Raw genomic sequence first — 14,706 nt, forward strand, 5'->3', positions numbered from 1 at the left:
CCCATCATGAAACAGTGCTCCTGAATGGAAACCCATTCATACAGAATTAGAAGCCTTTTACAATCCCCATACATGGGGGCCAAAGGATTTGTAAAGGTGATGAGGATTTTTTACTTTTTTTTTTTTTTACACCACCACTGAATCCTCCTCAGACTCAGATATCTTAGAATCAGAAGCACGTTACCTCTCGTACCAGAAACTCCCCTATAAAAATACCAAATTCCTCAGCTAGAGGATATTCCCTAATGCTAATCTGGGTGGCAGGGAAAGATGCGCACAGAGCAGACGCTGGAGCAAGCACGTCCTGGAGGCGGGACCACAGAGGACATGGTAGTACATATCCCCCGAAACACAGCTGAATCCAGGAACACCGGGGGTGAAAGCTCTTCAGTCCCTGTACCGAGAAGTGCAGAATGGAAGAGAGACGGGGTCCCGAGAAGGAAGCCACGACAGGAGGCAGTCATATGGCAGGCAGAGATGAACGCCGCTAAATGCAGCATCACTGTGACTCCCTCGCAGAAGTACTGCAAAAGAACAGGTATGCGAGCCGCACAGGAAAAAGGGAGGCGGGTAGTTGAATGCTGCGGGGAATATAAGGAGCTCATGGTGGCAACAGTATAGACAGACAAAAGTTATCACAGTTCAAGGGTGTTTATTAAACTGTATAAATGGATGAGAAAAAGGCCTAATCTAAACCTAAATCTAAGATAGGAGCAAGCTACGACCATCAAATAATAATAAGGCAATCCTAGTGGATTCTTGTCAAATAAAAAGGGCTTATACTAAAAAAAGCTATTGCCAATCCTTACCGCTAAGTTACAAAACAGTGTGGGTTAATGTTCACCAGAAAAGAAAGAAGTGTTGACAAAATGATAAGTCAGGATGGTATAGCTGGGGTCTCCCTTCCCCATGTTTTTAAGCACGGGTCAAGGAAGGACTTCTGAGCACCATACACAACTGGGCTTCTCCAGCACAAGGTTACAGTTCTTTTCACCGATATCAGGACCTTCGGTGGCCAAGTCTCTTTCATCCAAAGTCTCTTGCCTCTGAGGGCCTGATGTGTCAATAATAACAAAACAAAAGTTCCTTTTACGTTGGGTGAGGACGCTTCACTCCTGGATCCCCTTCAACCGGGCTCCGATCCTTCTTGAATGTTAGCCTCCTTCTGTCAGTTCACTACAGCCTTTCACAATATTTTCATTTGTAGTTTTCACGGGTCTCAATGTCCTTTTAAACAATCTTTCACTGTAGACATCCCTCAGCCGGGTTCGCTATTCTAAACACAATGTTCACAGGGTCATTATGCTTCACCCGGCTTCGCAGTCATCCCTCAGCCGGTTCACATTTTCCTCACTCAACAATTCACCTTAGTTTCAACACAATGTGGGATTCACTTCCCTTATTACAAAGTTTCAAACAAATCTTGGCTCTGTTGGTCCGGTCTAACAAGACGACATGTCGGTTTGAAATAAGTAATATAGTTCAGAATAATTTTCAAAACAGCTTGTGTTTACCAAGGTCGCGTCTCTCTGGGTTTGTGGCTTAGCCAAGAAAAACACCACATGTTAACATTAATATGGAAGAAAACACCCAGGGTGAGACTGCGCCCAGTTTCAAAAAGCTGATTTAATAAGAAATGCCCTTTAGAATGACAAGTGTTTCGGTCCCTTTGTAGACCTTTTTCAAATCAGGGCTAAATTCAATTATATGGTGAGAAAATAAGTGTCAACAATAACAAAAAGAAAAACAGTAACAGAGACATGTTAATTCACATTATTATACATACACGTGATGCAAATTAAAACAGTTTAATATGTTTGATTGTGGAGAAACAAAAATTCGAACAGTCCAAAAGTAAGAACAAGAAAAAACAAGAAAAAGTGGAAAGCCAGACAAAAATAAAAAGCCAGACAAAAATTCGGAAGGGTAATGGGGAGGACATGTAGGGTCAAGAGAAAGGAGCACAGGACTAAGTTAGTTTGTAGTTCATATGTGATCTCATTCTTGAGTTAAGAAATAAAGAATATATAATGTTAATATTACCTTGGTTTCTCTAGTTAAGTTTTGCAGAGAGTGTCTGCTTATAAATATTATAAGCAGACACATATGAACTACAAACTAACTTAGTCCTGTGCTCCTTTCTCTTGACGCTACATGTCCTCCCCATTACCCTTCCAAATTTTTGTCTGGCTTTTTATTTTTGTCTGGCTTTGCACTTTTTCTTGTTTTTTCTTGTTCTTACTTTTGGACTGTTTGAATTTTTGTTTCTCCACAAACATATTAAACTGTTTTAATTTGCATCACGTGTATGTATAATAATATGAATTAACATAATGTCTCTGTTACTGTTTTTCTTTTTGTTATTGTTGACACTTATTTTCTCACCACATAATTGAATTTAGCCCTGATTTGAAAAAGGTCTACAAAGGGACCGAAACACGTGTCATTCTAAAGGGCATTTCTTATTAAATCATCTTTATGAAACTGGGCGCAGTCTCACCCTGGGTGTTTTCTTCCACTTCCCTTATTAGCTTTCTCCTGGCATCCATCCGTCGGATCTTATCAGAAAAACGGGGTTCCCTTCCCCTAGTTTTCTCTCGGCAACCCTCCGTCAGGTTCACACTTGCCTTAGTTTGCAGCTTTCCTCTTGGGTACAGGTCAAAGACTTTCGACTGTACAAGAGGTTTTACTCAACCCTTGTATGACCACTTTGACCTCTTTACTTTGGGCTCTCCTAGGGCCTCCTGGTATCTGTAGTTTCAACAACAGGGGGATCAGTCAGAGTCTTTCGAATGAGCGCCCACGTGGCACCAGACCACTCTGCAGCTGGTCTTTAAAGTTCAGTAATACTTTCTTTGTTCTTGAGTTCTTTCATATCATGTTGCCGTTTGCATCCTTCACTCAACACAGTTCGGTATCCTATTGGTTCTCCATCCGACTCACCGGCTGTGATGAACCGCTTGGCATTTCTTGTCTCTGGAGTCAAGGACGGTACCACGGTAGCAAGCGTCTCTCTCAGTCTTGTTCATCAGTATGGGAGGGCCCTGTGCACTGTTGACATCGGTTACACCACACACTAGCTGTAGTTCCCGGTCTTATGATTCATGATTCCTTTCATGGAGGCTTTGCAGATCTGGGTCGAAAAGGGCAAGGGCACTTCCCTCATTGTCGTCCTTTTAGCTCTCGCCATCCTTCTCCTCCTTTTGAACTGCTATCCTGGAATAGCAGCCTCCTTGTGTGGTTTGTCTTGCTCAATGTGTGCTCCCGTGCTCTGCCTTTTATCCCTGTGGGGAAGGTAAAGGGCCATCAGGTGTGTGTGTGGTTACTGTCAATTGCCTGACTCTGCCTGACCCTTGTGTTGGGACATGTCAGGTAAATGGCTCTGGTGTTAGTCCGTTGTATTTCACGGTGTAAGAAAGTGTTTTTGTGGGAAAGGGGGGGGGGTGGCAGGTAGAGCTTCTAAATATCCTATGGTGTAGGATGGGGAAAAAGTGTCATAAGGAAGGGGGTACCGCGTCTCAACCTTCGGTGTCCCACTTCCACTCCCCGAGGACCCCTCATCCAGGTGATCCTCCCGCACTGGTCCACCCCCAGGAACTGGATCCAATAGTGATCGCTGTGTTTTGGCCACCTGGATGATAGTTCCCCGGGGACTAGTAAGTGAGACACCTTCACGTTTCACAGGAAGTAGAAACCCCAAATCCGTCAATGAATGAGCTTGTGAACAACCTGAGCAGGGACCAAAGTATCCAGAGTGATCAAAGAAACCCAGGCGTTAGAGAACCCATAAATAGCCTATATAAGGGCTAAGGTGTCCCAAAGGACACATTGACTGATATGAATACCGGAAGCCAAGAGAACCGTGTAGGAAGGCACGTAAACAGACCATAGAAACCCAGGGGTTGGAGAACCCAGGATTAGTCTACACAAGGGCAGAGGTACCCCGAAGTACACGAGGACTGATACCAATATTGAAGGCCAAGAGAGCCATAAACTGAAAAGTGGGATGCCTGCGCTAGTACGGAGCGTGAAGGCTCGAGTGAGAGAGTTGAGCCCTCAGATGCAGCATTATTGGAGGGAGCTAAGTCAAGTTCCCCTATTGGGCACAAACATTGAAACCTTTGTTGAATTGAGTTATCCTTTGAACATTTGAAAACCCTTTATAAAATTGAGTGACATTGTAACCAGAGGAACTGAGACAGACTTGGATTTTGAACTTTTTGATTTCTTTTTTTTGGAAAGCCGATGTTGCGACCCAAGCCAGGAACCATGTCCTGGGAGAAACCTTGGATTTTTGAAGATGTCTGGAGGAGTGGAGGGTCAGCTAAGAGGCCTTGACGACCTCAAGAGTGAAAACACTTTCTCTAAAGAATTTTTGCTTGTTTTAATCTAGAGGTCGGCCCAGTTAGTTGGACAGGTAAGGACGGAGGACTGCTTTAGGTTGTTTGACATCCCGACAAGCACATTTTAGCAATAAGGCTATTGAGGTATTTGCTTTTATTTAAATACAAGTGCAGTGTTATACTGAACTGGACCTTCCAGCCCTTTAAGATGAGATAGCAATACCCTTGAGATAGATGGGGAAGCAGAATTGTATTCAAACATCAATAATCGAAACAACTCAGGTAGTTTTTGATTGATTGATATTTTATTTCTATCGCGCTCGTACACAAGTGTTTCAGAGCGCGACAAGGCAAGGGAGGGGAACAGGGGAGAACAAAACAGAGATCTTACTAGGCCCAGTGACATTGAGAACGTGCAAGTGCATGGGAGAGGGGGAGGGGAAAAGTGCATGGAAGGGGGGAGAGGTGGAAAGTGCAAAGCAGAGTAGAAACAGATAAATAACAATAAATAAATAATAAAGGCAACAAACAGTAGTAATGCAGCCAGCAATTTGCAAGTGCTAGGTTTAAGGCAGCAGACAGTGTAGGTCCGATAAGTGCAGGAAGAAAAAATGGGGGGCTGTATGGGTACAGATACAGACCCCAGTGCAAGGGGTAGCCCGGAGGCAGTGCGGGAGGGTGACAGGATGAGCAGGTACTTGGGCCCAAAAGACAGAGGGTGGCCAGGTGCACGGTGCCAAGAGAGAACAGATCAGCAGGGGAGAGGGGGAGCGAAGGCAGAAGAAAAGAGGAAGGTCTTGAGGTGCTTCTGGAACCGGAGATGATTCTCCTCAAGTTTTAGAGTGGCAGGGAGGCTGTTCCAGAGGGAGGCCCCAGCCGAAGACAGAGATCTACCCCCAGCTCGTTTCTTAGAAAAACGACTGACCCTGAGTGAGTTGGAGGTAGAGGAGCAAAGAGCTCGAGAGGGGAGGTATTTACAGAGGGATAGCTGAAGGTATTGTGGACCCATGCCCCGCAAAGCCTTGTGGACAATGCAGAGGGTTTTGAATTTAATCCTTGCATCCACTGGGAGCCAGTGAAGAGATTTCAGAGCTGGAGAGATACGATCCCAGGGCTTGAGGCCAAGGACAAGTCTCGCTGTCCTGTTCTGGATTAGTTGCAGAGGGCAGAGAGTAGAGGCAGGTAGATCTAGAAAGAGGCTGTTACAATAGTCCAAGCTAGAGAGAACCAGAGCTTGAGATACCATGAGCTTCTGGGGGAAGGAGAGGAAATGCAGAGTACCTCTGAGGAGGTGCAGTCAGAAATTTGACTTTTTAGAGACCTCAGAGATGTGGGCGGAGAAGGAAAGGGTGGAGTCAAAGATGACCCCAAGGTTCTTAGCCTCGCAGGTGGGGGTAGGAGGAGGGCCAAGGGATGCCGGCCAGAGAGCGAGGGGAAAGGATGGTGAAGGTGTGCCGATGAAGAGGATTTCCGTCTTGCTGGCATTCAGACAAAGATCATTGGCGGCACACCAATCTTGAATGGCAGTTAGGCAATCAGAGATGAGAGAGGGAGAGGAGGTGGCAGAGGGTAGCCTGAAAATGAGTTGAGCGTTGTCAGCGTAGCACTGGAAATTTGAGCAGAAAATGGCAATGCAGTGGGCGAGAGTTGCCAGGTATTGGTTGAAAAGCCAGGGTGAGAGGTTAGACCCTTGGGGAACACCACAGGTAGAGAGGAAGATAGATGAAAGGAAGGACCCAAGTTGGACCTGGGAGGGTCGATCTGAGAGGAAAGAGGTCAGCCAGGCCAGAGCCTGATCAGTGATACCCAGGTTTTCACAGAGACGGTTGAGCAGGATGGTATGGTTGACCGTGTCGAAGGCAGAAGAGAGATCGAAGAGGATGAGGACAGAGGGAATGTTAGAGTCAAGGTTGGTGAGCAGATCTTCACGGATGTTTAGGAGAGCAGTTTCTGTGCTTCTGGCAGCTCTGAAGCCAGACTGGTGGTCATGGAGACAGCCAACAGAATTGGAATGAAGGTTAAGCTGAGAGATGGCCAACTTTTCCAGGAGTTTGCCAAGAAAGGGAGTAATGGAAATTGGGCGATAATTAGCTGGACAAGAAGGATCAGCTGTGGGTTTCTTGAGAAGAGGATGCATAACGGAGTGCTTCTGAGGTGAGGGAAAGGATCCTGAGGCAAAGGAGTGGTTGCAAAAATCAGCAAGGGCCGGAGCGAGGGTGTCAATGTGGTCCTTGATGGTTTTAGAGGAACAGGGATGAACCTGTTTTGAAGAGGCTTTCATAGATCGGACTTGTCTAGCAACCGCGTCAGGGGTGAAAAAAGGAAAGGACAAGAAGGATAATGATCGTGGGAGGGTGGCTAAAGGAGGGTCTGCAAGCACAGATGGAGAGGGAAGAGGAGGAGTGTGGGTGGAGAGGGTGGACAGGATGTCCTGGGTTTTTTAAATGAAGTGAGAGGCAAGGGCATTGCAAAGAGCCTGGGAGGCAACAGGAGGGGTAGAGACTGCAGCAGGGTTGGCCAGCTCCTTGCAGATTTTAAAGAGTTTGGCCGAGTCGTTAGATGCCACAGAGACACAAGCTTGAATGTGGACTCTCTTCTTGGTGAGGACAGAGAGTCGGTATTGCCTTTGTAGCAGGCGACAGGCCAGTTTGTCAGAGGATGAACAGGAAGTCCTCCATTTCCTCTGAGCTGCCCTACACTTACGTTTAAGTGTAGCTAGGTCAGAGTCATACCAGGAATTGCACTTGGCTTTGGACTTCAAACGGATACTCATGACAGGGGCAAGAACATCAAGCGTATCAGAAATTGAAGAGTAGAGCAGAGACAGGGCTGTATCAGGGTGGGAGACAGCCAAGGGTGGAGGTGGGGGGGGGGAGAAAGTGGCGGCAAAAGCCTCAAGGAGGAGTGGTCAGAGGGATGGAGAGGGGGAGGTCAGAGGAGATCAAGACATCGAGTGTGTGCCCTGCTGAGTGAGTCGGGCCAGAGGGGAGGATGGACAGGGAGAGGGAGTCGCAGAGGTCACAGAAGAGTACAGAGGAGGAGCAAGGAGAGTCTAAATGTATATTAGGTCACCGAGGAGGAGTTGAGTGGTTGAGGCCAGGAGGGAGGAGGAGAAGTCTGTCCACTCAGAGAGAAATGAGGTGATTTGACCAGGAGGCCGGTAAATGGTAACCACAGTAAGAGAATGGGTAGGCGAGAGAGAAAGCCTACAGACAAGGCATTCAAAAGAGAAGTAGGTCTGAGTGGGAATGATAGAGGCAGGAATCCACTCAGGAAAGATCAGGGCTACCCCCCCACCGGACCGGGAGGATCTGGGTTTTGAGAGGATCTTGTAGCCATCAGGGAGGAGAGTGTCAAAGCTCGTAACAGAGCTGGCCGTGAACCATGTCTCTCTAAGACCAAGGACATCATGGTCTAGTTCTTCAAGGAGGCGGCAGATGTCAGAGGAGTGTTTGACGGCACAGCGAGAGTTGAGAGTGGCAATATGAACAAGGTTGCCAGCCTTAAAGACATTCCGGGGAGGGGTACAGATCAGAGGTACGCCCTGAGGAGGAGAAAGAGCCTAGGAGGGGCAGAGGAGGAGGAGAGAGAGGGCAAGGTAGCCAAGGGGGGAGAGGAGGGGACAGCAGGAGATGAGAGGAAATTGATGAGGCGAGGGAAGCGCCTATCAAAGAGGAGGAGATTGGCCTGAGGGCCTTGGACCATGACAGTGCCATTTAGGGAGACATTAATGATGACTTTAGAGTTGTCGAAGGAAGCCATGAGAATTTCTCAGCGAGTGCCACCATTAATGGGAGAGAAGGAGATAGGGCAGAGCACAGAGACCATATGAGGAGTCCATAGATCTGGCGAAGGAACGAAAAAGAGGATGTCGGTAAGGGTCTGTCTGGCGGAAGCATTGGAGTAGGTGTCGGCGATAGGAAGACCAGGATTAGAGGCCAAGATATCCTTTTTGAACTTCTTCCTACCAGACTTAGTGAGAAGGGAAGGATAGTCAATGGAGAAGCAGTTGGAGAAGATAGGAGAAACAGAAAGCGCCATTGGGGTCGAAGTAAGGAGAGGATGGAGTTACTGGGGGGGCTAAGGCAGGTAGGTGCGAGACAAAGGAGTGGTGAGGTCACTGGGCTGGCAAGTTACAGAGAATAAATAGTATACAAGCAAAATACAGAGAATTTCGCACTGGGCAGCAAGATATGACTTTTTAGCACAAAGCAAAAACAGAAGGATTTGACTTTTTAGCACAAAGCAAAAACAGAAGGATTTGACTTTTAAGAGCAAAGCAAAAACAGCAAGATTTGACCTTTTAGCACAAAGCAGACACAGCAAGATTTGACTTTTAAGAGCAAAGCAAAAACAGCAAGATTTGACTTTTTAGCACAAAGCAAAAACAGCAAGATTTGACTTTTTAGCACAAAGCAGAAACAGCAAGATTTGACTTTTACGAGCAAAGCAAAAACAGCAAGATTTGACCTTTTAGCACAAAGCAGACACAGCAAGATTTGACTTTTAAGAGCAAAGCAAAAACAGCAAGATTTGACTTTTAAGAGCAAAGCAAAAACAGCAAGATTTGACTTTTTAGCACAAAGCAGAAACAGCAAGATTTGACTTTTTAGCACAAAGCAAAAACACCAAGATTTGACCTTTTAGCACAAAGCAAAAACAGCAAGATTTGACTTTTAAGAGCAAAGCAAAAACAGCAAGATTTGACTTTTAAGAGCAAAGCAAAAACAGCAAGATTTGACTTTTTAGCACAAAGCAAAAACAGCAAGATTTGACTTTTTAGCACAAAGCAGAAACAACAAGATTTGACTTTTAAGAGCAAAGCAAAAACAGCAAGATTTGACTTTTAAGAGCAAAGCAAAAACAGCAAGATTTGACTTTTAAGAGCAAAGCAAAAACAGCAAGATTTGACTTTTTCAATCTTGGAATCAGATGTTGGCAAAGGGTTTAGGAAGCACTGTGCAGCAAGACAACAACATGGGAGCAACAAGCAGAAAGAACAGTGATATTCAAAGGCAGTAGAAGTGAGTCCATAAGGAGGGAACTAACCCATAGTTCTGGAGGTGGCAAAGTCAAGGCAGTCCGGATTTCTTAGAGGAGAGAGGTGGCCGCATCATTGTGGTTAAGGTGCAGGGAGGACCCCAATTAGCGTTCTGGAAGCGGACAGGGAGCAGATAGGGGCCTTGGAAGTGGGCCTTTGCTGAGAGGGCCAGCTGAAGCCTGCCGGTCCCTGATTGGATGGAAGAAAAACACTCAGCAACCAATGGGAGTGCAGCACAGGGAGAGGTGATTCAGCACAGCCTGTCTGCACAACAAAGAAAACCACGGCAGCCATCTTGGAAGGGCCAAAAACAGTCAAATAAGCAGCAATAGGAGGAAAAAACTAGTGCTTTCAAAATAGCAAAGCAGCTCCAGGTATTAAAAAGCTCAAAAAATGACTGCACGATGAAAATGCCAAATAAAACAGTCCTTTCCAACAATATTATGCAAATGTCCTCTATTTTTCTTTTTCTTCTTTTTTTTCAAATTTCAATTTTTCAGGTTCAATAATTCCCTAGGAGGTACAGTAATGCACAGAAAGTGCACCTACCTAATGGAATGGTCAGCAGCCAAGCACAAACTCCACATGTGCAGGAGTTGGCAAAAGGATAACTGTTTTAATATCAATTATCAAAAACAGGGAGTACAACGGACATCAGCAGATGTCTCTCCACGATCCGAAAGCATTTAATAAAAAGTTACACTTTTATAGTTCATTTTCGTTATTAATGACGTTAACCTGAGTATCACTAACGCTATCCTACGTGGCAAAACTTAAAAACTTATGGGGGAATGTGACAGGGTCTTAACGGATCATCTAGATATACCATCCATACTCATTTGGGCAGTGAAATAAAGTGGTAGGCTTCTAAACATCAAGTGGGGCAACTAAGCCCTTCCCTAAAAATGTGTCACTATGAACGTCACTAAACATACAACGTCTAATTGGCTACACAACTATAGGACCCTTGATCATGCGGTCCCCTACCATTGGTTACTTTCTAACCTCTGTCAGTACCCTCCCAACCTAAGTTAGCAGCACGCAGGCTGAACATCCAGGTGCAGATAAGCTAGTCTTAGCCATAGCTTCCCACCAATTAACATGACCATCACCTCAGTGGTCTGCTGTCAGTGGTCTGCTGTCAATTAGGGCTTTGAACTCGTCCTTGGAAATGTTCCTTGCTAGTGAAGAATTCAGGGGAGTGAAGGCACACTCTTTCCTCGTGCGTAGGTGTGACCATCATGCTCGTCCGACTTCTCCCCACGTGACTAAAGACCAAGAAATTGAGCTTTCAGTGTATTAAAATGCCATTTTCTAATTAGACCTCTGATGTCTTCTTTTTTCCGTCCATGCCTTCTGAACAAAAGTTTCATTCTTTCACACGATTTGTATCCAATGTCAGCTCACCTCAGTCTGATAAGGCCTTGGCTTCTTGGCTCCTCCAACCTCGTCTTTCTGAGTTTTTGCCTGCAATTCACTTGTTTTTCTGACTATGGAAAAATGAAAAAGCGGCCTTCTAAAGCTAGCCTCAAGAATACTTCGTCTGCTTGCGTTTCTTTGCATATTTACACAAGAGAAATTGCTTGCTATCTTCATTACTTTTGTAGCATGAGTCTCTTCATCTTGGTCCCAAGATGTCATTCATCTCAATACTTTCTTGATGCCTTACAGAATTTGTCAACAGCCTCTGGTTTCTGCATCTCTTCTCTGTATACGTCAGCTTTGCATTTGTATGACGTCAATATTTCTCTTCATTTCTTCAATTTGTCCTGCTTTCTTCCGGACTATCACTCGGACAGCCATCATACTGTCTCATATGCAGGTATGGCTGTCTCAATGGGAACCTTGCTTCCAGGATTCTCCTTACATATCCATTACATATCTGTAATTCAAATGGTTTTGTACGTGTGTCATATTCTGTTTTCCAGCAGATAGGCAATATGGGCGAAGTGATTGAGGTGGGGGTACTTAAGTCCTTCTCTGCACTCCCCCCTCTGGGCAATTGATCAACCACTCTCCTATCAGTCTTCACTTCTAGACATCCTTGGCTGAAGAAATGTTTCTTAGGAATCCATATCTTTATGACTCCTTTCAGGCATTCAGCTGATTTCACATGCTCATCCTTGTTCCAAGTCATGAGCATACACTGCCCACTAGGTGTACAATAGATCCATCTACCCATAAACATCTTATGGTTCTTTGGATACAGAAACTTTGTTCCCTCAGGTGCATGGATACTGGCCTTCACAACGTCTCTGGCCTTCCATCCTGATTCAACATCGATCATGATCTTCATCCCTATAGCTTTCTTTACAGTCTTGATCACACAGAATCCCAACAATACTAACACAATCAGGGCTCCGAGGAACTTGAACATGTCTGCCATCCATTGTGGAAAGTGCTCCAAACCAGCTGTCATCAGCTATATCTTCTACTTCGTCTGTCATCTGGACGTGCAGCTTTGTTAGCATTTCTATGGCCTCAGTCAAAGTGCCATTCTCGTCGTCGTGAGAAGGTATGAATGTGCAACATGATTCTCCGATTTTTGCACAAACACCTCCATCCATAGCTGTGATCATGTCCAAGACATATCTGTTCTGAAGTGTCATCAGGGGTATGGCTCTCATCTCTTCCCTAATAGCATTGAATCCCTTTATGGTAGTGTTGATTGTCTGCAGCAATTCCCATCTGGTTATATGTAACCATTTAGTATTTGCTCCAACCTGAATTCCCGGCATGAAAATTAACGTGAATACGGACGACGTCTGGGTAAATAATCTGTGTTCATATGGGATAGAGTCAAAGGATTCTATTGATTTGGCAGAAAAGTCATTCTCTCTCTTCATTCGATGAACCAGTTCCAAAGATCTCTTCTTTCTTAGATGAGCATCCGCTTTCGGGAAACTGTCAAGGTTCCAATCACTTTTAGGAATCACCAATGCCGGAACATGAAAATTCACCAGTGTGCGTATTCCTCCCCAGTCTTTGGGCAATCTCATATATGCTTTTGATCCGCAAGCCCAACAATGATCCATAACCACTGCTGTTCCAAGATTCATCTTTGGGGCATCAAAGATCTGACTGCAGTTCCCATTCTCTCCGAACTTTCTTGTGCCATTATTTCTGAAGCACAACTTCGATTTTTCCAATCGTATTATCTGCAAGGGTCCTCCTCTGTCTTTGACCCAGGTCAATAGTTCAGCAAGCTTCTCCATAACGGTTTGCACCCCACATGGGCATTCCAACAGTTGATTCAGGGTGATCATATATCATACAGGCTCTACAGATAACCACTCCATCCCATCCATCTGGTGATAACACTGATCTCCAAATCTACATCTGGCCTCTGTTTTTCCAGTGCCGGATGTCGTCTGCAGTCTTTCCTGGAATTTCAAGTGATTCCAGCTCCTTTCACTCTAGGTTTTTCATATCTAATCACGTGATTCATGGTATGAGCTCTGTTTCTTGTCTTTGTATCCTGTACATAATCATCTTTGTCTGGATCTGTCCATTCAGTTGCCCATTTGAGATAGGCATCTCGACCCATGAACTGGCCTCTTGTATGGCAAAGTGCTATGAGTGATAGACAATGTGCTGTCTGGATGTCTATCTCAATAGCTATGAAGATTTAGACTTCCCCATGCTATAAGGCAGGTGTACACATACAAAGCATTCCTCCTTCGAAGTCCTCCTTCCCACTTCTTTCATATGCCGATACCAAAAGTTTTCCCTAAATGTGCTGTACTGTCCAGGTAATCATTTATCTCATGATCATCCTCCCTAGCATTTCTCTTAGGTCTCCTACTTTTCACATGAGCTTCTACAATCATCTCATGAAGTATGTCATCATAGGTTCTTCTTACTAGACCAATCGTAGAACTATTCGTCAGTGAACTAGGTGCATCTATAAGTGCTACCTGAATAGGAGACAGTTCTAGAAGTTTCATCCTCTCAGCATGATCTTTAGGCATAAAAATGGCTCGCAAAATCTCCATGTGTGACTTCCTTCTAGAAGCTGACCTTGGTTCACTTATCACAGGACTAGGTGCCTTTGTGCGTATCTCTAGGGTAGGAACAATCACATAGGGTCTCGGCTACCTTGTAATTTTCACTTTACTTAGGTCTACACAATAAGACGTTTGTACTGTGAGAGCAGTAGTACTATACACAAAATACACGTGTAAATTGTGCATAAACATGACCACTTAAAGCAACAACCTTTAATACATCGTGGATGTCTGTCATGATCTTCCATGATTCCAGGATGAAGTTGCTACTGATGCTGCCCATTTTACGTTTAAGGAAAGAAAAAGTATTTTTAATGGGGCAACATCATGCACTTTTCTAGAATCTGCAGAATCGGCTCAAAAGGTTCCTTGATCAGTTTCAGCAGGCTTACTAAACAACAATGTACTAAAAATCCCAATAAATGCCACGACTTGGACTCCGACCGGATACCATGAAGATTTTCTTTCAGCATGAAACAAAAGTTCCTCATTGGGACAATCTTTCTTGATTCTTTTCCTTGGAATTTTCACTCTGTCCTCAAGGTTCTCTCGGAATATCCACTCACTTCGTTGATGATGTCTTTCAATATTTAATTGAGCGCTGCATCGTTTCTCGGATCTCTCAAAAGGGTTCAGACATCGGTTTGTCTTCAAACAAGATATAGGCATTCCTCTATTAGATAAAGAAACACTGTACTGGCTAGTCTATAAGCATTATCCGGTGTCAGAAGCATTTGCATTCTTCACTCTGAACTCAGGAAGTTGAAGGATCTGCTCAATTATAGCTATGAGCAACCTTCTCACAATTGAGACATTTTTTTTATCTTGCAAGAACAAATGAACATTGGTAGTGCTCCGCACCAGTGCAGGGTAAGCGCGTAAGATGAACACAAAGATTGCAAAAATTATCCAGAAAGCGTTGTTGTTAGGCACCACCATAGGCACCCTAGAAAGGACTTTAGGCAAGACAGGCATAGGGGGCCTCTTGCCTCTTCAAGATGGTGAAAAAGAAACTCAGATTTTGGCATATCCTTTTTCTCAATCAAGGCTTAAGTGTGCCTCAATCCAATGTCAACAGGTTTCTGTGGCTCGAGAACAATTATTTTTCCCTTTACTCTCTTAGTGACTGAAAAAGAGTGTTCCGAAATAAGCGACAATCCAATGAACTCCTTATTTTTACTTGCCAGCAACTTCTGCGCCCTTCTTCCTCATCATAGACCTAGTCTGAACGTGCTGTGGTTCTTCCCCGATGCTCTCTTCGGGTGGGAGTGAGGATGATGCGGCCTCTCCAGTGTAGATCTTTTACATCTCTGAG

The 14,706-nt window shown here is 44.8% G+C and overlaps 1 protein-coding gene across 3 annotated transcripts in view; it reads right to left on the minus strand.

Annotated features, from left to right (window-relative positions):
* ACBD4 (acyl-CoA binding domain containing 4) overlaps positions 1–14,706 on the minus strand; it is a 1,158,671-nt gene that overhangs the window by 1,010,584 nt on the left and 133,381 nt on the right. The window lies entirely within an intron of this gene.

This window comes from Ambystoma mexicanum, chromosome 13, assembly GCF_040938575.1.
Source record: "Ambystoma mexicanum isolate Mex_15411 chromosome 13, UKY_AmexF1_1, whole genome shotgun sequence".
NCBI lineage: Eukaryota > Metazoa > Chordata > Amphibia > Caudata > Ambystomatidae > Ambystoma > Ambystoma mexicanum.